A 23,993-nucleotide genomic window follows, 5' to 3' on the forward strand; every position below is an offset into this window, starting at 1 on the left:
GACCGCTCAGAGATGTTCATGGAGTTATACAGAGAAGAGGAGAGGGAGGAAGGAGACAGAGGTGGCCAGGAGGATAAAAGAGGGGAATGAAAAGGAGAAAGACAGATCCAGCCAGTAATCCATTCCCTTAGTGTTTTCCACCATCTGGAACACACAGAGATTCATAGAGTTGGGTAGAGAAGAGAAGGGGGAGGGAGGAGACAGAGGCGACCTGGTGGAGAAAAAGGAGAGTCTAAAGGAGGAGAGAGCAGTCAAGCCAGTAATCTTGTTCTCAAGTAAAAATGGGTACTGAAGATTGGGTTTTTGAAGGTACAAAATTGATAACCAATACCAAAAAGCAAAGATTAAAAATCTAGAGTAGAGGTAGGATTTTAAAAAATACAATATTAAAGAAAAGAAGAAGAAATAAAAAACAAAGTCACAAGAATTATTTAAAAAATATGAAGTTTGCTTTAAAAATAGGGTCTTTTTAAAAAAAAATAGTAGGTTATAAAAATGAAAATTAAAGGAGAAATAGAGGACTTAAAAATTAAAAAATGTTAAAAAAAGAAGGAAAAACAAACAAAAAAGAATGACTGTAAAAATAGTAAAAATATATCTAGGACTTTCTCTGGTGGTTGTGTGGGCAGTGTGGGGTCAGTTCAATTTTGGATAGTTCCTTGGTCTGGCTTATATCTCTCAAGATCTATTGGCCCCTTCCTATGTAGTTGGTACTAATGACAGGCTTTTAATCTATTGCACCTGTCACTTCCAAGGTGGTTCCCTCTGTTTTAGCTTCTTCTGTTTGCTGGTCTCTTCAGTGTCTGATTTCCACCCTGACACACGGGGGGCAGTGGTGGACACTTTTTTTAGGCTCACTTGTTTAGTCGCGCTGTGGGGAGGGAGGGATGCTGCAAACAAATAACACTGGCGTGTGCTTGCAGTGTCTCATCCACCTGGGCCTGTCCCTGCTCACAGCACACACAGCTCAGGCTCCAGGTTGCTCTGCCAGAACCGTCTGAGGCCAGTCCTGGGCTGCATGCACCTCCCAGGTCTAAGCCGCTCAGGCTCAAGCACTCAGGTAGTCCTCAGAGGCGCAGACTCGGTTGGGCCTGCGTTTTGTGCCCTTCCCAGGTCCAAGTAGCTCAGGTGTTTGGCAAGTGCGGTTGCTGCGACTTATTGCCTCTCCTGTCCCTGCTGCTCAGTTTTCTGGGTATACAACTGGCACACCTTCTCAGGTGGATTATGACTGTCCAGAACCCCAAGAAGTCTTAGTTAGCAAAGAAGCCTGTTTGCAGTTTGGTAGTTAATGTCTCTCTGGGGCTGCTATTGCCCCCTTCTGGCCCTTCTGGCTCTGGCTGCCTGTCACCAGAGGGGGATGGTCTGCAGCCAGCTAATTCTGTCTCATCCTTTGTTCTGTGCGTGGTCCCGGCAGTGTCTTATGTTAGAGCTTTTCGCGTGGTAGCTATCCCCCAGTCTGGTTTTCCAGCCCAAGTTAGATCGCTCTGGTTCCACTCGGGGCATTCGGGCCCAATCCTTAAAAAGCAATGCAGCCTGAGCCTCCCTGCCCAGCCCCAACTTGCTAGTGGTGGATGCAGGCGTCTGCGCTGCTTCTCTGCTGGGGGGGTTACCGTGGGGCTCGTAATCTGTGGGGTTTAATTATTTATTTTTCCTCCCTGTTATGTTGCCCTCTGTGCTTCCAAGGCTCACCACAGACTTGGCAGTGAGTGTTTCCTGGTGTTTGGAAACTTCTCTCTTTTTAAGACTCCCTTCCCAGGACGGAGCTCCCTCCCTACCTCTTTTGTCTCTTTTTTTTTGTCTTTTATATTTTTTTCTACCTGTTTTTGAAGACAATGAGCTGCTTTTCTGGGAGCCTGATGTCCTCTGCCAGCATTCAGAAGTTGTTTTGTGGAATTTACTCAGTGTTGAAATGTTCTTTTGATGAATTTGTGGGGGAGAAAGTGGTCTCCCCATCCTATTCCTCTGCCATCTTAGGACCGCCCCCAAGATGTATTTTCCAAAGACAAAACAAACAGCAACAAGGACAACATAACAAGTAAAATATTCCATAATATTGTCACCCTGCTTATTTAACTTATATGCGGAGTACATCATGAGAAACGCTGGACTGGAAGAAACACAAGCTGGAATCAAGATTGCCAGGAGAAATATCAATAACCTCAGATATGCAGATGACACCACCCTTATGGCAGAAAGTGAAGAGAAACTAAAAAGCCGCTTGATGAAAGTGAAAGTGGAGAGTGAAAAAGTTGGCCTAAAGCTCAACATTCAGAAAACGAAGATCATGGCATCTGGTCCCATCACTTCATGGGAAATAGATGGGGAAACAGTGGAAACAGTGTCAGACTTCATTTTTTTGGGCTCCAAAATCACTGCAGATGGTGACTGCAGCCATGAAATTAACAGACGCTTACTCCTTGGAAGAAAAGTTATGACCAACCTAGATAGCATATTCAAAAGCAGAGACATTACTTTGCCGACTAAGGTCCGTCTAGTCAAGGCTATGCTTTTTCCAGTGATCATGTATGGATGTGAGAGTTGGTCTGTGAAGAAGGCTGAGTGCCGAAGAACTGATGCTTTTGAACTGTGGTGTTGGAGAAGACTCTTGGGAGTCCCTTGAACTGCAAGGAGATCCAACCAATCCATTCTGAATGAGATCAGCCTTGGGATTTCTTTGGAAGGAATGATGCTAAAGCTGAAACTCCAGTACTTTGGCCACCTCATGTGAAGAGTTGACTCATTGGAAAAGACTCTGATGTTGGGAGGGATTGGGGGCAGGAGGAGAAGGGGACGACAGAGGATAAGATGGCTGGATGGCATCACTGACTTGATGGACGTGAGTCTGAATGAACTCTGGGAGTTGGTGTTGGACAGGGAGGCCTGGTGTGCTGCAATTCATGGGGTTACAAAGAGTCGGACACGACTGAGTGACTGAACTGAACTGAGCTGATGCTAGAAGAAGGAAAGAATTTATAAAATAAATGCATAAGCTTAAATATTAAGACCTCTTCTGAGGGATAAAAGAAAGTAGAATATTAACTATGATACCTCTGCTTGTGTTCAGTCATTGTAGGAGTTTTAGTGAGTATCAACATCAGATATTGTACATGAAATCATCTCTTCTCTTCCCTAGAGTTATCATCCACTGAACTTTCATCATATACTAAAGACTTTATCACCTTATTTGAGCCTGACATGGTTTTAAGGCAAGTCCCCCCCTCTCCATTGATGAGAAAAGTGAGGCTTCTGAAGGATAGGTAACTTTCCCAAAGGGACCAGTGGGTAAGTGATGGGGTAGCGAGCTGAATCTAATTCTGTATGGGTTTTGTGTGTGTTAGTTGCTCAGTTATGTCTGATTCTTTGCAACCCCATGGACTGTAGCCCACCAGGCTCCAATGTCCATGGGATTCACTAAGCAAGAATACTGGAGTGGGTAGCCATTCCCTTCTCCAGGGGATCTTCCCTAAGTAAAATCTATAGTGTTTTCTGGGAACTTTAAAATTTAAACTTTATCTTTGTTGTTCTACTTTACTCATTTTGAACAAGTTCTGATCTTTATAGCAGAGAAGGGGAAACAGTTCAAAGGACAAGGATTGGGGGAAATCAGAAATCACAGCTATTTTACAAGTGGTTTCTAGGCTTAAACATGGATAATGAGGTCTTTGACTGCATTAAATTTGCAAAAATACCAGTTGTAGAGGTAACAAGGGACCAGAATAGATGGCTCTATTTCATAAAAGAAAGGGGCAAAGTGAAGAGACTCATTAATGTTGAAGCAGTAGATGGATAACCAGTGACAAATATCAAGTAGATATGTTTCAGTTTGGTCAGAGAAAGGTCATTGATTATTTTTGGTTAAACTGGTTCGCAGAGGCCAGGTTTCCACTAAAAGAGGGAATTAATTGCTTCCATCTCTCACTAATTGCCTCAACATTTCCCTTTGCTTTGTCATTGGAGATTTGGTCAGAGAGGCAAAAAGTCAAAAGTCAGAGTTTGATGGAATCTACATAAAAAGGGAATCTGAGGAGACCGAATTATGGCATTTGGTGTAATAACTATAATGATATTTAGCATTTTTCCCTGGGAGTGCTGTGGATTTTTAGAGACCTTTTCAATCTTTAATCAGACCATAGGGCACATTTAAGAGAGTTCACTGTTTTTATTTCCATCTAGAGAATAAGGCATCACAGAGAGATGAAATGACCTAGGGCAAGTCTCCTGAGATGTTAATCCTGTATGTTGGATTACAATCTGTATGTTGAGTTTTAGCTGAAAGGCTGGGCTTTCCCCATACATATCATTCATTCATGCTCCTTCAGAGTTTAGACTTTTTGTACATTATTCTCTGAGATTACTATTTCTATCAATGACAGAAAAATTACCCAAGAATATGCCATGAAATAGTTTTGATTGCATAGACTTGCTTAGTTTTCAGGCAATTAATTGATTCTTGAGCCATCTTCAATTAATGAGATCTTCTACCTCCTATTTTCTTACTTAATGAATCTTTAAAATCCTTTCTAGCTCTAACTCTTGGAATCTATGTTTTGTCTTCCAGACAGTTAATTTTTTTTTTTTTTTTAATCTTTGGAACTCAAAGTGACAGTGTAGAAAGTGGGGGGAACATGAGATCTGGACATGCCAGGTCAGTGTTCAATCATCTGATTCCTCTGTTGTTGTTGTTTAGTTGCTAAGTCATGTCCAACTCTTTGCAACCTCACGGACTGTAGCATGCCAGGCTTCCCTGTCTTCCACCATTTCCCAGAGTTTACTCAAATTCATGTCCACTGAATCAGTGATGCTCTCTAACCATCTCATCTTCTGCTGCCCTCTTCTCCTTTTGCCTTCAACCTTACCCAAGATCAGTGCCTTTTCCAATGAATCAGCTCTTCACAACAGGTGGCCAAAGTACTGGAGCTTCAGCTTCAGCATCAGTACTTCCAATGAACATTCAGGGTTGACTTTATTCAGGATTGACTGGTGTGATTTCTGGTTTACTTCAGAGGTCCAAGAGACAAATGTTTCTCTCTAGGAAGTCCCAAACCCACAATATCAGCTACTCTTCTTTTCCAGAAGAACCAGAAATATGTAATTACTAATGAGATATTTATTATACTATAGGTTCTTAGAAACATGTTCTATTAGAATGAGCATAGGTTTTAAAGCAAAATGACTAGGTTTGAAAGCCAGCTTTGTCATAATTAGCTGTGTGATCTCAGACAGGTCATGTAATTTGACTGAAATTCAATTTCTTCATGTGTAAACCTGATACACCCCATTGTGTTTCAGGATTATTAAGTGAGAAAGTAGAGGTAAATCACCCAGCTCAATGCCCACATAGAATGGGGACCTAGAGACTTTAGCCATATACTTATTAACATTATTATTAGGAATTATAATGATTTTAAATGATAAAACTATTAATTGGGAAATGAATTTAAAGAAAGTAAAGCCCTAGTATAGAAGAAGTCTGCTGTGTACTTAGTCATTCAGTCATGTCTGATTCTTTGAGACCCCATGGACTATAGCTCTCCAGGCTCCTCTATCCATGGGGATTCTCCAGATAAGAATACTGGAGCAGGTTGCTATATCCTCCTCCAGGGGATCTTCCCAACCCAGGGATTGAACCCAGGTCTCTCACATTGCAGATGGATTCTTTAGCAGCTGAGCCACCAGGGAAGTCCAAGAATACTGAAGTGGGTAGCCTATCCCTTCTCCAGGGTATCTTCCTGACCCAGGAATCTAACCAGGGTCTCCTGAATTGCAGATAGATTCTTTACCAGCTGAACTAACTGGGAAGTCCATTAAAGTACTAAAAGAAGTCTAGTACTTTATAAAAATCCTTTATTTGAATAAGATGCTTTCACAGTTATGGTGAACTTGAGCTGGACCATCTTCTGTTCAGATGCTTCTCTACAACAAATTCTCCTTACCTTCCCCCATTGAAAGTGCTTTAGTCACATTAAGTCATTTAGTAATCAGAATGATTCTGGAAATTGATTGAGCTTCCCTGGTGGCTCAGAAGGTAAAGAATCTGCCTGCAATGCAGGAGACCTGGGTTCGATCCCTGGGTTGGGAAGATCCCCTGGAGGAGGACATGGCAACTCACTCCATTATTCTTGCCTGGAGAATCCCATGGACAGAGAAGCCTGGTGGGCTATAGTCCATGGGGTTGCAAAGAGTCGGACACCACTGAGTGACTAGGCACAGCACACTGTGCCCAGTGTATAGATAAGAATAGATCCTCTAAGGCATACAACTTCTCAGCAGTTTTGAAATTAGGTAGGCTGATTCCAAAACTTATAATCCTAAAAGCTCCTCTAACACTGCTTTGGAAACATCAGACTGCAGTTCATGGTTGTCATTTGTGCAAATGAAAAAAAATAACCCTAACCCTCATTTTTAAATTAAGGAGCTTCTTGTGTGTGTATGTTAGTCGTTCAGTCATGTCCAACCCTTTGCAACCCCATGGACCATAGCTCTCTAGGCTCTTCTGCCCATGGAATTCTCCAGGCAAGAATACTTTAGTGGGTTGCCATTCCCTTCTCCAGGAGATCTTCCCAGCCCAGGGAATGAACCTGTCTCTTGCATTGTAGGCAGATTCTTTAGGAGATTCTTAAAGCCTATCTTTCATCCGACAGAAATGACTACTTACACCAAGAATCAAAAACTGTTGTCAATAGTGATACCTATGTCACCAAACCCTGCCTTGGATTCTTTCTAAGTGTTTTTATTTAAATTCAAAAGGTGCAACCAGCCCATTCCCCTGTCAGAACACATCTCAGTCCTCTAACCAAGAAATGTCAGGAGCTGGGCATATGGCTTCTTCCTGCTGCCACGGTGCTTTTCCCTTGTCTGCCCCTGCCCTTGCCACCCTCTGGAGCCCTCAGCAGGCCCATGAGCCTGTTTCCCCAGTGCTAATGTTGGGGTCCAACTCTGAGGAGAACCCTAATTGTCAAACTGGTTACTCACAACTGTTTTGACTTGTTTTTCTTAAACAACGTAGCTTGATAAAACTCTTCAAATATATAAACAGGGCACACTTGCTAACACAGGAAGAGCTAAGACTGTGTTCACAGGGGAAAGCTGGTTTGACTGTTTTGATTAACTTGACTGCTCAAGTCAGTCAAAAAGTAATCACCAGTTAAGCAAACCATTTTGACAGATTTTTGGCCCACTATGACTGCTTATTTGACTGGCTTGCCTGTCATTTTGAAGTGGTCAGATTGACTGGAGACAGTTTAACTGGAAAATTTAACTTTGGAGTATGTGGGTGTCTGTACACCAGAATCTACTTTAAATAACTTTATTTGAAATCTGTACATATTTTCCTGGGACCAGTGAGAGAAGTTTGAAAGTGACACATTGCTGCATTTGAGTTTCTAGAGTGAGATGTCTTGCCACTTGCACAGCCTGGCAATATATTTATAGGCTACAAAACAATCACATTTCCCCTATGCAATATAGAATTCAATAAGATTGAAACTCTCCCCTAACTTGGCCAAGTCCTAGTAAGGCCTTATATTCTCTTCCTCCTCTGAAGAGTTGGTGATAGATGTATGACAGCAAAAGACTTCTCAGGTATCAAGTTACCAATTCAGTCATTAGGGACTTGTCGTAAGGGAAAGTTGACCTTGCCACTAATAGTAGCCCTTCTAAGAATTTATGAGAGACAGAAAAATACAAAACACCAAACAAATCTTTGAAGAGAGGCAAGATAATCTGGTTAACGTTATTTGAGCTGCTTTTTAAAAGCAAGCCCCCTTTTATCTATCTTATGTTCCTTTAGGAAATTTACTTTGAAATGAGCTCCCAGGTTTGGGCAAGACAAAAACAACACTATATGGAAGGAAATAATGATTTATTTTCACATTATCATGTGGGGTTTTATGGGAGAACGTAATGAGGTTATTGTCTACTGTAAGCAAAATTTTTTGAAGTCTGGTTTATATTGGTTGAACACCTTAATATATATATTTTTTGAGAATTTGAAATGTCCTGTAATTGTTTGAAAGACATTCACGTGCTTCTCTTCAGCACTCCTAAAAGAGATCTGCTTTTTCTCATGGAAATGTTTTGTGAATGTTCTGGATGAAGGTGCTATCTCACATGCCTTTATTAAATTAGATCAGTGGTAAATAGCAATGTCTCCTGCTCTTTCTGTTCAATCATCCCTGTAGCATCTGTTAACCACTTATTTTCCTTGAAATTCTATCCTACTTTGGCTTTGTTATATGATTCTACCCTAATTTTCATTATACTTGAGATTTCTCTACTCTTTCCTGCCCATTACATGTTCCTCAGGGTCCTTTATCTGGCTTCTGTCTTTTTAATTCTAATTCTTTGTTCGGTGTGATTTTAAGTAAAACCCCGATTCAGTGATTTATTCTGAGATGGCCACCGAGTCTGTTTCTGTAAATGAACACATCTAGCTGTTAACTAGGCCTTCCTCTTGGACACTTTACTGTCACTCTGATTTCATTATGTCTAACACTGAAGTTATCATCTTTCCTTCTAATTGTTTGCCTCCATGTTTATTCTTTATTTTGATAAGTGCCATCTTCTCCACAATTTCTCATTTCAAATGGAAGCATTATAGGTGAAGCATCAAGGTGAATCTTCCTTCTCCTTCGCCACATGTATAAATCAATAAGAAATCCTGTACATATTTTTAAAATTTTATCCTCTGTATTATGGATAGTATTTGACCTATCTTTAAAATATCAAATTCTATTGCCATAACTTGGGCCCTCTAGTCTCCTCTCCTGGAATATTACTAAAAACTCCCAATTGTTCTCCTGTGTCTTGGTCTTTCAATAATCCAGTCTCCATATTATTGCCTAAGGGATTTTTATGAAATACTAATTGATCATCTTACTAGCCTGCTAAAAGTCCAGTATGGCACATCAGGGCTGTCAGTACAAAGCTCAGGGTGGTGTTTGTTCCTTTTTATGAGGTGACTTCTGCCTAGTTTTCTATTTTCACCTGTTCTCACGTATATTAAAGCGACTTATCATGCACACATACTATATTCAGATCACACTGAGGAATAAAGAAAGGAGGGGAGGAAGGGGGTAGGAATGCAACATTTTGCTTTTATAACTTCTGCTATTGGAGCATTTTAATGACATTGAGACGTTAATTAAACATATTAGATTTGGGGAGTTCATGATCTGAGCCACAGTCAACTCTTGGTCTTGTTTTTGCTGACTGTATAGAGTTTCTCCATCTTTGGCTACAAAGAATATAATCAATCTGATTTTGGTGTTGACCATCTGGTGATGTTCATGTGTGGAGTCTTCTCGTGTGTTGTTGGAAGAGGATGTTTGCTATGACCAGTGTGTTCTCTTGGCAAACTCTATTAGCTTTTGCTCTGCTTCATTCTGTACTCCAAGGCCAAATTTGCCTATTACTCCAGGTGTTTCTTGACTTCCTACTTTTGCATTCCAGTCCCCTATAATGAAAAGGACATCTTTTTTGGGTGTTAGTCCTAAAAGGTCTTGTAGGTCTTCATAGAATCATTCAACTTCAGCTTTTTCAGCATTACTGGTTGGGACATAGACTTGGATTACCTTGATATTGAATGATTTGCCTTGGAAATGAACAGAGATCATTCTGTCGTTTTTGAGATTGCATCCAAGTACTGCATTTCGGACTCTTTTGTTGACTATAAGGGCTACTCCATTTCTTGTAAGGGATTCTTGCCCACAGTAGTAGATATAATGGTCATCTGAGTTAAATTCACCCATTCCAGTCCATTTTAGTTGGCTGATTCCTAAAATGTCGATGTTCACTCTTGCCATCTCCTATTTGACCACTTCCAATTTGCCTTGATTCATGGACCTAACATGCCAGGTTCCTATGCAATATTGCTCTTTACAGCATTGGACCTTTCTTCTATCACAAGTCACATCCACAACTGGGTGTTGTTTTTGCTTTGGCTCCATTTCTTCATTCTTTCTGGAGTTATTTCTCCACTGATCTCCAGCAGCGTATTGGGCACCTACCGACCTGGGAAGATCATCTTTCAGCGTCCTATTGTTTTGCCTTTTCATACTGTTCATGGGGTTCTCAAAGCAAGAATACTGAAGTGTTTTGCCATTCCTTTCTCCAGTGGGCCATATTTTGTCAGAACTCTCCACCATGACCTGTGCGTCTTGGGTGGCCCTGCACGGCATGGCTCATAGTTTCATTGAGTTAGACAAGGTTGTGGTCCATGTGATTAGATTGGTTAGTTTCCTGTGATTGTGGTTTTCAGTCTGTCTGCCCTCTGATCAGTTCAGTTCAGTTCAGTGGCTCAGTACCGACTCTTTGAGATCCCATGAACAACAGCAGGCCAGGCCTCCCTATTCATCACCAACTCCCAGAGTTCACTCAAACTCATATTCATTGAGTCGGTGATGCCATCTAACCATCTCATCCTCTGTCATCCCCTTCTCCTCCTGCCTTCAATCTTTCCCAACATCAGAGTCTTTTCAAATGAGTCAGCTCTTCGCATTAAGTGGCCAAAATATTGCAGCTTCAGCTTCAGCATCAGTCCTTCCAATGAACAGCCAGGACTGATTTCCTTTAGGATGGATTGGTTGGATCTCTTTGCAGCCCAAGGGACTGAAGAGTCTTCTCCAACACCACAGTTCAAAAGCATCAATTCTTCGGCACTCAGCTTTCTTTATAGTCCAACTCTCACAACCATACATGACTACTGGAAAAACCATAGCCTTGACTAGATGGACACTTGTTGGCAAAGTAATGTCTCTGCTTTTTAATATTCTGTCTAGGTTGGTCATAACTTTCCTTCCAAGGAGTAAGAGTCTTTTAATTTCATGGCTACAATCACCGTATGCAGTGATTTTGGAGCTCAAAAAAATAGTCAGCCACTGTTTCCACTGTTTCCCCATCTATTTGCCATGAAGTGATGGGACCAGATGCCATAATCTTAGTTTTCTGAATGTTGAGCTTTAAGTCAACTTTTTCACTCTCCTATTTCACTTTCATCAAGAGGTTCTTTAGTTCTTCACTTTCTACCATAAGGGTAGATAGATTTAAGGGACTAGATCTGATAGAAAGAGTGCCGGAGGAGCTATGGACGGAGGTTCATGACACTGTACAGGAGACAGGGATCAAGACCATCCGAAAGAAAAAGAAATGCAAAAAGCAAAATGGCTGTCTGAGGAGGCCTTACAAATAGCTGTGAAAAAAAGAGAAGTGAAAAGCAAAGGAGAAAAGGAGAGATATACCCATTTGAATGCAGAGTTCCAAAAAATAGCAAGGAGAGATAAGAAAGCCTTCCTCAGAGATCAATGCAAAGAAATAGAGGAAAACAATAGAATCAGAAAGACTAGAGATGCTCTTCAGGAAAATTAGAGATACCAAGGGAGCATTTCATGCAAAGATGGGCACAATAAAGGAAGAAATGGTATTGACCTAACAGAAGCAGAAGGTATTAAGAAGAGGTGGCAAGAATACACAGAACTATACAGAAGAGATCTTAATGACCTAGATAACCATAATGATCACTCACCTAAAGCCAGACACATCTTACAGTACAGGGTCAAGTGGGCCTTAGGAAGCATCGCTATGAACAAAGCTAGTGGAGGTAATGGAATTTCAGTTGAGCTATTTCAAATCAAGAAAGATGATGCTGTGAAAGCGCTGCACTCAATATGTCAGCAAATTTGGAAAACTCAGCAGTGGCCACAGGACAGGAAAATGTCAGTTTTCATTCCAATCCCAAAGAAAGGCAATGCCAAAAAAATGCTCACTACCGCACAATTGCACTCATCTCACACGCTAGTAAAGTAATGCTCAAAATTCTCCAAGCCAGGCTTCAGCAATACATGAACGATGAACTTCCAGGTGTTCAATCTGGTTTTTAAAAAGGCAGAGGAACCAAAGGTCAAATTGCCAACATTTGCTGGATCATCAAAAAATCAAGAGAGTTCCATAAAACATCTATTTCTGCTTTATTGACTATGCCAAAGCCTTTGACTGTGTGGATCACAATAAACTGTGGAAAATTCTGAAAGAGATGGGAATACCAGACCGTCTGACCTGCCTCTTGAGAAACTTATATGCAGGTCAGGAAGCAACAGTTAAAAGTGGACTTGGAACAACAGACTGGTTCCAAATAGGAAAAGGAGTATGTCAAGGCTGTATATCATCACCCTGCTTATTTAACATATATGCAGAATACATCATGAGAAATGCTGGGCTGGAAGAAGCACAAACTGGAATCAAGATTGCCGGGAGAAATCTCAATAACTTCAGATATGCAGATGACACCACCCTTATGGCAGAAAGTGAAGAAGAACTAAAAAGCCTCTTGATGAAAGTGAAAGAGGAGAGTCAAAAAGTTGGCTTAAAGCTCAACATTCAGAAAACGAAGATCATGGCATCTGGTCCCATCACTTCATGAGAAATAGATGGGGAAACAGTGGAAACAGTGGCTGACTTTATTTTTGGAGGCTCAAAAATTACTGAAGATGGTGATTGCAGCCATGAAATTAAAAGACACTTACTCCTTGGAAGGAAAATTGTGATCAACCTAGATAGCATATTCAAAAGCAGAGACATTACTTTGCCAACAAAGATCCGTCTAGTCAAGGCTATGGTTTTTCCAGTGGTATGTATGGATGTGAGAGTTGGACTATGAAGAAAGCTGAGCACCAAAGAATTGAGGCTTTTGAACTGTGGTTTTGGAGAAGACTCTTGAGAGTCCCTTGGACTGCAAGGAGATCCAGCCAGTCCATTCAAAAGGAGATCAGCCCTGGGTGTTCTTTGGAAAGAATGATGTTAAAGCTGAAACTCCAATACTTTATCCACCTCATGCGAAGAGTTGACTCATTGGAAAAAACTCTGATGCTGGGAGGGATTGTGGGCAGGAGGAGAAGGGGACGACAGAGGATGAGATGGCTGGATGGTATTACCGACTCGATGGACGTGAGTTTGAGTGAACCCTGGGAGTTGGTGATGGACAGGGAGGCCTGGTGTGCTGCAATTCATGGGGTCACAAAGAGTCCGACATTACTGAGCAACTGAACTGAACAGCAAAGTGAATCAAGCCAACTCAACTAATCGTGAGGAAGCAACTCCAGCAGATTTTCCTTTAGAGAGTAGAGTCTACTGATTCATGTACAAATATGGGAAACATTTTTTTCTAATGCTGGGGGTGGAGTTTTACTATCTTTGTATGCTGATAATAAAAAAAAAACCATGTAATTGAAAAAATACCCTCCTTATAATCAAAAGATATGAAGTCAAATTCATTTTTCTGCCTTGTGATTGTGAGCGAGTCTGATAACCTGTTTGAGCTTCAGTTTCTTTATCCATAAAATGAGGATCAGTTCAGTTGCTCAGTTATGTCCGACTTTTTGCAACTCCAAGGACTGCAGCATGCCAGGCTTCCCTGTACATCACCAACTCCCAGAGATTACTCAAACTCTTGTCCATTGAGTCCGTGATGCCATCCAACAATTTCATCCTCTGTTGTCCCCTTCTCCTCCCACCTTCAATCTTTCCCAGCATCAGGGTCTTTTCCAGTGAGTCAGTTCTTTGCATCAAGTGGCCAAAGTATTGGAGTTTCAGCTTCAGCATAGTCCTTCCAATGAACACCCAGGGCTGATCTCCTTTAGGATGGACTGGTTGGATTTTCTTGCAGTCCAAGGGACTCTCAAGAGTCTTCTCCAGCACCACAGTTCAAAAGCATCAATTCTTCTGTGCTTAGCTTTCTTTAAAGTACAACTCTCACATCTGTACATTACTACTGGAAAAACCATAGCTAGAGGGACCTTTGTAGGCACAGTAATGTCTCTGATTTTTAATATGCTGTCTAGGTTGGTCATAGTTTTTCTTTCAAGGAGCAAGCGTCTTTTAATTTGATGGCTACAGTCACCTTCTGCAGTGGTTTTGGAGCCCAGGAAAATAAAGTTTCTCACTGTTTCCATTGTTTCCCCATCTATGTGCCATGAAGTGATGGGACCAGATGCCATGATCTTATTTTTTCTGAATGTTGAGTTTTAAGCTCACTCTCCTCTTTCACTTTCATCAAGATAAAGGTCTTTAACCAAATTATTGATTTGATTCAACTTGTGACTGTGGCTACTATTATTTTGCATTCTGCAGCTTTCAACTAGTCCATGAAGTCCTATGATCAGTCTTCTCAACAAATTAGTATTTCGTGGCTATATACTTACTATAACAAAAAAATTTCAGTTGGAATTATATTTTTTTTGATTCTAAAGGAGAACTGTTCTTCAGTGACAAAGAGAAAATAAAACTACAACTTTGTTTGAAGGTCTTTCATACATGAGAACACATTTACTTGGGGAATTTGTTTTATGTAAATAATGTAATAACAGGTGCCTTTAAACCAGAGAGTCAAAAATAATTCTATGTACTAGTTAGGTAAAACAAATACAAGATAAATTTTACTTTTTTTTCCCCTCCAGAAATACTAGTAGTATCTGCAAAAGTTGAATGATGAAATGTGCTTATGAAACAGAGCCATTTTCTGCCATTTGTCAATCATAATGAATAATTTTAAAGTCTCATTTTCAATTAGATTATTTTAATATTTAACAACCTAAAATGCCCCAATCATATTCTTTAGAAAATGGTTAAGCTGGAATACTGCAGTTCTAATGATGACATTTTATTATGATAAAATGACTTCATTAATTGATGACCATATATCAACTCATAAAGTAGATAAGGGATATAAAAAGTTTTCAAGCCTAAGACAATATAAACCAGTCTGCATTATTTAAGATTTTTTTTTTTAGAAATAAGCATTTATGGTCCTTTTATTCTTACAAAAATACATTTATTTATTGTAAATTAATCTAAAAAACTAAGTGGCTTGTGAATTTCTTTTGTAAGGTCTGCATAAGTTGGCAATATATTGATGTTATCCCAAATTGTACCATTAGCATCTACTAAAAATAAAAAAATATAATGCATTGTAGCAGAATGATACAAGAGATAACAAGTATTATAGGGAAGTTTGGATTTTTGTTCCAGATATTTCTATTTATAACTTTGGATCTTTTTTAGACATGAAAATGTTTTTTAAAAAACGAATTGATGACATTCTAAGATATTTGAAATGCAACCTTTTAAAGAAATCAGTCTTGTTTCTGGTTTATTTTCTGCATCCTTGAAAGAATATTCACAATTTCATAATGAAAATGATATCAAAATATCACTATACAGAGGATGAAAAATAGTACATTTAAGCATTACATGAGAGCTTTAAGTTGAAAGTAACTGTGAAGTATAAAGCTTCATCTAAACACAATGGTTGATTTCTGAAGAAAAATGTCTTTTGTTTTATAATAGCTTTATTAATGTATATCAATGTTTAGGCCTTAATGAGTTTGGATAAATGTGTTTTTTTTTTCAGAATTTAAAACTTATTTTAGTGAATCTAGCTTAAATAATTAATTTGTATATTTTCACATTTACATGAAAAAATTTAATTGCATGAGAAACTTCTAAAAAGAATATAAACTGGAGTATTGACTTACTTAAATATAGCCATAAACACTAAACCTAAATGTCGAATAGTATCAAAATAAAATTTTATAACTGAACAATTCTTTCCTATTAAGGGAAGAATACATCTTTCATTTATTCAGTTGGTTTATTGAATTGGAAAGAATATTTCCTCACCTATTATTTCTCCAAGAGAGAATATGCTTAATTTGAATTTATGATACACTGTAATTTCTGAAAATAAAATAGTTAAATATTGTACTGAAATTTTAGAAAATAATTGCAGAGGCCCAACTGAGTATTTATTTATGATACTATATTTCACCACAGCCTCCAGAATCCAAAACAGCATCCCATAATCAAACACTACTGTACCTTCAGCTGTGCATATGGATATCTACTGTTAGAGGGCTAAAGAAGGGTTATAGCCTTGTTTCATTTCAGGTTTGATTTTGCCACCAAATGAGTTTGTGCCAAACTTAAATTAAAAAAACTCCCACTTTTAACACGTTTTGGATTTCGGAATTGTAGTTAAGAGATGGGAGACTGAGAATGTTAGAGTTGCAGTGCTGTTGGGCTAGGAAAGGAGCTCTGTATCTACATCAAGAGGTGTCGAATGCGTACTTTTGGAAATAGGGCAAACTAACAACTATTTTGTTAGAGGATTTACCTGACAATGTAACACACAAAAACTTCAAGTAAGCATTTTGCAAAATGTGAAGAAGAAATTAATGGAACCCAGGGGAAAAATTAAAGTTTAGAATCAGAATAGATTTCCCTATGTGTAATTAGAACTTGTGAGTTTACCATCTTTGACACTAGGCTGTCTTTTATCTTCTCTTCTGTACATCCTGCAAAGATCATCTTGGTTATCACTTAAGCATAAATGTTTTGTAAACTTTATTCACAACCCATACCTTACCTCTGAATTCCAGACCCATATATGCAGCTGTATACTTCACATACCTTCTCGGGTACCTCCAAAACATCACAAACTCAGTGTGTTCCAAACTAAACTTATGATTCTTTGTTGCCCTCAACATACCCAGTCTTCTCCATGAAGAGCATCACTATCTATTCAGTCACTTAAGTCAGAATCTCAGATGTTATTTCTTAATCCATTTCTAAACATCACTTGACTCCATATATTTGTTTCCATGTGACTGACAACCCTTATCACACGACCCTAATTCAAGCAGCCCTTTTTTCTCTTCTAGATTCTCATATTTTGCCCTCTAAAATTCATCCCACGTAACTGTTACTGCCGTCATTCTTGTGGTAAAGAAAATAAGATATCTCTGTATACTGAAAATGCCACAGGAATTGATGAACTGGCCCTCCTGACCTTCCCAGCATTATAGCACACTCTGGTCGAGTCGTGTTATCTCCTTCCAGTGCATTTTTCTCATCTTATTTCTTCCCACCAGGGTCTCCCCACATGCTTCTTTATCTCCACAGATTTTTTTTTCTCCTATACTCTTCTCTTCTTCCTTCTTACTCATCCTCCAGATCCAACCCTACCATCCCTTCTTTAGGGAAATTGTCCCTAACTTCTGTTTAGATGATCTTTTTCTACAGGATCATAGACATGTGTATCTCTCCTGTCCCTCACTTGTAATACTTGAAAGTACAGAGTAAAATCTGTATCTTCCACCTGTTCATAAACTTCACCGTTGTTCCCACACAACCGGCTCTCTATATAGGCATATACATATTTATTAAGTGAATGAATCAGTGAAATTAATAGCAGGAACTATCATTTGAATGATTTATTCCCATTTTATCTAGGCCTTTCTGCTTGATTTTGTGACACCTTTTACTTTCATAGGGTTTATCACGTTGTGTTATGATTATATTTTAATTATCTATCTCTTCTAGTAGACTGTGAACTCTGAATACTAGGTTGTACCTATTTTGTTCATAATTACATCCCCAGAGCTTATCACAGTAGTGTAAAACCTGATGTGTAGTAGGCACTCAAATATTTGTAGAATTAATGAATGCTAAGCCTGTAAATGCAATGTCATATATATTTTAAAGCATTATCACTTAAGTTATCTGCATTTTTCATATTAACGTGTTTCAGTTAGTGATGATATTGCAAGGTGACTTTAATGTGTGTGTGTGGCTGTTGTGGCATTTTGAAGTCAGTGGGAAGTGGTCAGTATCTGATGTGATTCTTAGTTGATACTTATTGCCCTCAATTTCTAAAAACACATATTCTTAAAAAACAGACAAACCACAGTCCTTTCTGGCATTTGTTCTAATTCTTTTAAAGATGTATGCATGTGTGCCTGCTGAGTTGCTTCAGTCATTTCCAACTCATTGCAACCCTATGGACTTAGCTCGCCAGGCTTCTCTGTCCATTTGTATTCTCCAGGCAGGAACACTGAAGTGGGTTGCCATTCCCTCCTCCAGGGGATCTTCTGTACTCAACAATTGAACCTGAGTCTCTTATGTCTCTTGCATTGGCAGGAGGATTCTTTACCACTAGTGCCTGCTGGGATACAAAATGTAATTGTCCTGAGATGGTAACAAAAAGTAAATCAATGCAAGTATAGGTGGAGCTAGACGGAGTTGTTAGGGAAACTAACACTTTACAGTAAAAATATGAGGGCTTGTGGAGTGCAAGCATTTTTCCTGCTAGAATACTATTGAATTAGGAAAACTCTGCTTAATAATATTCATGCTTCTTTAAAGTCTCTTAAGCGTGGGCCTCTCCTAAAGACACACCATTGGAATTATCCAAATTCAAATGATTGGTAATGAAAGAATATGTTACAATCACATTTTATATTATTATCCATTAAATAGCTTTGGATTATATAATGTTCAACTGAAATATGCTGACAGCTATTTAGAAATCTAAGTAAAACTTTTGATGAACCCGGCCTACTTTGTTCAGTAGTTACATCTCAATCAGACAAGCTCGACTGTATAATTTTAGGTTTAGTCAAGATGAGATTTATGGGTATATCATATCCAAAGACTGCTGTGAAGAAAGTAAGATTTGAAGAAATGAGTTATTAATCTTTGCTACAGAATATTAACAAATGTCATGTGGCTTTTATGAGTAGGTATCTAGGAGGTAGTAGATTCATAATCTCCCCAAAATAGATTTCTTCTTATATACCTTTGCTACTGGGAACATAATTAATAGTTACCTATTACTCATGAAATCCAAGCTTTTACTTCATTTATTAAACTCAACCTTAGTACAAAATTAGCAAAATTAAATAAGGACTGTCATGTTGTAGTGAATGAGATTGTCTGTCTTGCTTTTTTCTGTGTGTATATACATGCTTGCGTGTGTGTGTGGTGGTAGTACAAGTGTTTTTATTTACTATGACCAAATAGTAAATATGTATAAAATAAATATTTTTCTTGCTGAGTATGTTTCTGTTTCTGTTTTTGCAGATAGTCATGCCTGATTGTGTTTTTTTTGGCGAGTCAAATTAATGATGATAAAATGCCTTGTTATTGAGACAATTGCTTGTGCGATGTTTGCCACCACTTTTTAGTTTTGAATTTCAAAAGGCCAGTACCCAGAAGGTGCTTCATCTCCTCCCAGGTTCTGCGCCCTCAGTTAAGATAAGTGGTCTCCAGGTGGATGGTGACACATAGGTCACAGACCTGCTTTCTGGAAAGGAATGATTTTCCCTTGGGACTAGCTTTAACAAAGAGCACACTCTCATTGCTGAGTGAATGTTGAAAGAATTAGCTAATGGCTTTTATAATTCTCTTATGATTTCTCTGTAAAAAGGTAACTTTTTAAAGAGGCTATCTTATATATATTTGCATAAATATGAATTATGTTTAAAAGTTTTTATATGATTTGTACCAATATTTATGAATATATGATAAAAGTAGACAATATCATAGACAGAGAATCACAGTGTTGAAGTCCTTCACAGTTTTTGTTTTTTTGTACAGCCACCCAACCAATTGTTTCTAAAATTTTCTCCCACAAAATACCCTTCCTGTTGCTATCCACTAGATAGGATCTGAAACTCATCTGAGGACTAAATGAAAAGGCTATAGTGTGGCACAATGAAAGGTAAATTGGGATAATTCATGTGGCAACCCACTCCAGTACTCTTGCCTGGAAAATTCCATGGACAGAGGAGCCTGGTAGGCTACAATCCACGGGGTCACAAAGAGTTGGACACGACTGAGCGGTTTCACTTCATTTCACTTCACTTCACATGAGAATAAGAATGCCTCCTCATGGGAACATAGAGAGCCCTTCTAGCCAGAACTGCTTGCCTGGCCTGTATTACTCCACAGCTCTACTACCTACCAGGAGATTTTAACTACAAACACAAATAGGGCTGCATAACACTTTGTTAGTTTTAATTTCTAACTTAATATTTATTGACTTATATAGGTGAAACCATCCAAGACTGATCTAAACCTTGGAATTTAAGATAAACCTCAGGTATCAGATATTCTTAATCATCTTCTGCTGTGTCAGAGAATATCTGACTTTTTGTCTGTAGTATTGGCCGGGCTTGCTCATGGGTTTCCATCATTCTTTCAATAAACAGAATTTTCCTGCACCTATTCTAGTCTAAAAATAGGAATAGAAATTAGAAAAAAAACACATAAACACATATAGTTTGCATTTGTGATTCTCCAGTGATTATATTTTCTACAACCAGAATAATGCTTTTTTTCCCTCATCTTGACAAACTTCTTTAGCCTCTTGTACTTGTAGGAATTTGTGTATTTCTAATTTAAAAAAATTCTTCAATTGACCCATTAAGTACATTTCCTCTGTTATCTTATTAATGAATGTAAGCATTTTTATAGCATATCAACACATGCATTTCTACTTTTTAAAAAGATCCACATCTCTCTATTAGATTATGAGAGCTTAACTACATTTGAAACACATTAAAAAAATAATTGGATGTTTTAAGCTGTTTCATTTTTGTAACTCCAAATAATGGAACTTCTGAAAAAAACATAATTTCTATCAAAGCTTGAGATAACTGATACTGGGTTTAGGATCTAACGAGCTGATCCTCTAGGTTCAGTAATTCAGTTCAGTTCAGTTCAGTCGCTCAGTCGTGTCTGACTCTTTGTGACCCCATGAATCGCAGCATGCCAGGCCTCCCTGTCCATCACCAACTCCCAGGGTCTGCTCAAACTCATGTCCATCGAGTCTGTGATGCCATCCAGCCATCTCATCCTCTGTCATCCCCTTCTCCTCCTGCCCCCAATCCCTCCCAGCATCAGACTCTTTTCCAATGAGTCAACTCTTCGCATGAGGTGGCCAAAATACTGGAGTTTCAGCTTTAGCATCATTCCTTCCAAAGAAATCCCAGGGCTGATCTCCTTTAGAATGGACTGGTTGGATCTCCTTGCAGTCCAAGGGAATCTCAAGTGCATAGAAGTTAAATAAGCAGGGTGACAATATATAGCCTTGATGTACTCCTTTTCCTATTTGGAACCAGTCTGTTCTGCTGTATAAAGTGGTTTGGAAAACATTGTTCCACCTGCTCTAAGTGTGATCTCTGGTATCTAAGGGTCAAGTCAAATTAGTATAAAGTTTTATGTTTGGGCTTTCACTTGAGCTGATTCATATTATGCTTTGGGCTTTTGATCAAGAATAAATGTGGTGGATGTTATGGTGCTTGGCCAACATTATCCCCTTCATGACTGAATTACACTTGCTTCCATCTGATCCTGCTTCCCTCATTCTAGTGTCGAACTGGTTTTGAGAGCAGCCCCCAGTAAACCTCCCATAGTCAAGTTTCAGATTGTTCATGGATGACTCAGTTTAAGATAATAAATGAATATATATATGTATGTGTACATATATATATATTTAAACCTGAGAATGTAAAGGATTTCACTGCACATATTACAAATCTGCTACTAGAATTGTATCAGTTATGTCTTTTATGAAAAAATCTAGTTTATAAATTCTTGGATATTTTTCTGAAAAATATATGTCTTTCCTCAGAGCTGGTATGATTTAATTACTTTTAAGAAATATACATTAGGTTGAATTATAACTGTGGAAATTTCTCTAAGAGATAGAAATACCAGACCACCTTACCTGCCTCCTGAGAAACCTGTATGCAGGTCAAGAAGCCACAGTTAGAACCAGATATGGAACAATAGACTGGTTCAAAATTGGGAAAGGAGTATGTCAAGGCTGTATATTGGCACCCTACTTATTTAACTTATATGAAGAGTCAGTTCGGTTCAGTCACTCAGTCGTGTCCGACTCTTTGCGACCCCATGAATCGCAGCACGCCAGGCCTCCCTGTCCATCACCAACTCCCGGAGTTCACTCAGACTCACGTCCATCGAGTCAGTGATGCCATCCAGCCATCTCATCCTCTGTCGTCCCGTCCCCTTCTCCTCCTGCCCCCAATCCCTCCCAGCATCAAAGCATGTGAAATTCCCAGCTGGATGAAGCACAAGCTGGAATCAAGAATGATGGGAGAAATATCAATAACCTCAGATATGCAGATTACACCACCCTTATGGCAGAAAGCAAGAGGAACTAAGGAGCCTCTTGATGAAAGTGAAAGAGGAGAGTGAAAAGTTGGCTTAAAACTCAAAACTCAGAAAATGGAGACTGTGGCATCTGGTCCCATCACTTCATGGTGAATAGACGGGGAAACGATGGAAACAGTGACAGAATTTATTTTCTTGGGCTCCAAAATCACTGCAGGTGGTGACTGCAGCCATGAAATTAAAAGATGCTTGCTCCTTGGTAGAAAAGCTATGACAAAGCTAGACAACATATTAAACAGCAGAGACATTACTTTGCCTACAAAAATCTGTGTAGTCAAAGCTATGGTTTTTCCAGTAGTCATGTATGGATATGAAAGCTGGACAATAAAAAAGGCTGAGTGCTGAAGAATTGATGCTTTTGAACTGTGGTGTTGGAGAAGATTCTTAAGAGTCCCTTGAACTTCAAGGAGATCAAACCAGTCAATCCTAAAGCAAATCAATCCTGAATATCATTGAAGGGACTAGTGCTAAAACTGAAACTCCAATACTTTGGCCACCTGAGGCGAAGAACTGACTCATTGGAAAAGGCCCTGGTGCCTGAAAGATTGAAGGCAGGAGGAGAAGGGGATGACAGAGGACAAGATGGTTGGGTGGCATCACCAACTCAATGGACATGAGTTTGATCAAGCTCTGGGAGATGGTGAAGGACAGGGAAGCCTGGTGTGCTGCAGTCCATGGGGTTGCAAAGAGCTGGAAACAACTGAGTGACTGAACAACAATATGGAACAGACATTTTGTAGATCAAAATGGTCAAGTATCTGTGATTCCTGAGGTTCCACCTAATATGTTTTAATAATTTTCCTTTTCCCTTTGTTGTCAGGATGCTCATGGGTAAATTTGGCACTCGGTTGCAATATTAATCTTCCGCCTGCATCTAATGGTGTAAATACCTTTCAGCACATTTACATGTGTGTGTGCTCAGTTGCTCAGTCATGTCCAACCTTTTGTGACCCCATGGACTGTAGTCCACCAGGCTCCTCTGGCCATAGAATTTTCCAGACAAGAATACTGGAGTGGGGTGTCTTTCCCTACTCCACACCACATTTACAGCTCTTAGTTATTTATAATGTTTTGGAAAATAGGGAGAATAAAAGTAAATAAATCCTTTTACATGAAATAAAAGTCTTGAATTTAAGCTGATTATTATTTTTAGTTGCAGTAACAGCATTCCAGAGAGATAATGTTGAGACATAATTCAGAGATTATGAAAACAATAATAATAATAATTATTATTTGAGTAATTCAGAGTTCAAGAAATGTGTTTTACTTATTATTTTTAATAGCAAAACTTCCTTACATCTAAGTGGTCTTAATCTCTTTGATAATCTAAAGAACCAATTCGCAGTCTGCAACTGCTCTGGCCTTATAGGTGAAGACTTTGAAACTCTGATTATGGTTTACCTCCCAGGTGGCTCAGTGGTAAAGAATCTGCCTGCCAAGTGGGAGACATGGGTTCAGCCTTGGGCCTGGAAGATCCCCTGAAGAAGAAAATGGCAACCTACTTCAGTATTTTTGCCTGGGAAATCCCATGGACTGAGGAACCTGGAAGGCTACAGTCCATGGGATCGCAAAAGAGTCAGACTTAGCAAGTAAACAACAACGATAATACATTTCTGAGCTTTTTGCTTTGTGTTCCAGTAATTTCAATCAGGAACCAATATCCTGTAGTGCTTAGAAAGCCAGGCCCTGTATTCCCACTCCTTCCCTTGCCAGTGGAATGATGACAGCCATGCCATTTAACCTAAGTTCTAGTGTCTTCAATTGTATAGTGTAATGTAGATATTATTCATATCTATATCCTAAGATTGTAACAAGAAGTAAATGAAATAATATGTGTAAAATGCTTAGCAGAGTGCTTGATACTTGTTGCATATTTCTATATTATTGTCATTTTTGCTGTAGTTGGTATTAATATTGCCCAAGTATATTGTAAATTTCTAGAGCCCTAGGGTCACAACTATGACTTC

The sequence above is a fragment of the Budorcas taxicolor genome, chromosome 4 (assembly GCF_023091745.1).
Source record: "Budorcas taxicolor isolate Tak-1 chromosome 4, Takin1.1, whole genome shotgun sequence".
Taxonomy (NCBI): Eukaryota; Metazoa; Chordata; class Mammalia; order Artiodactyla; family Bovidae; genus Budorcas; species Budorcas taxicolor.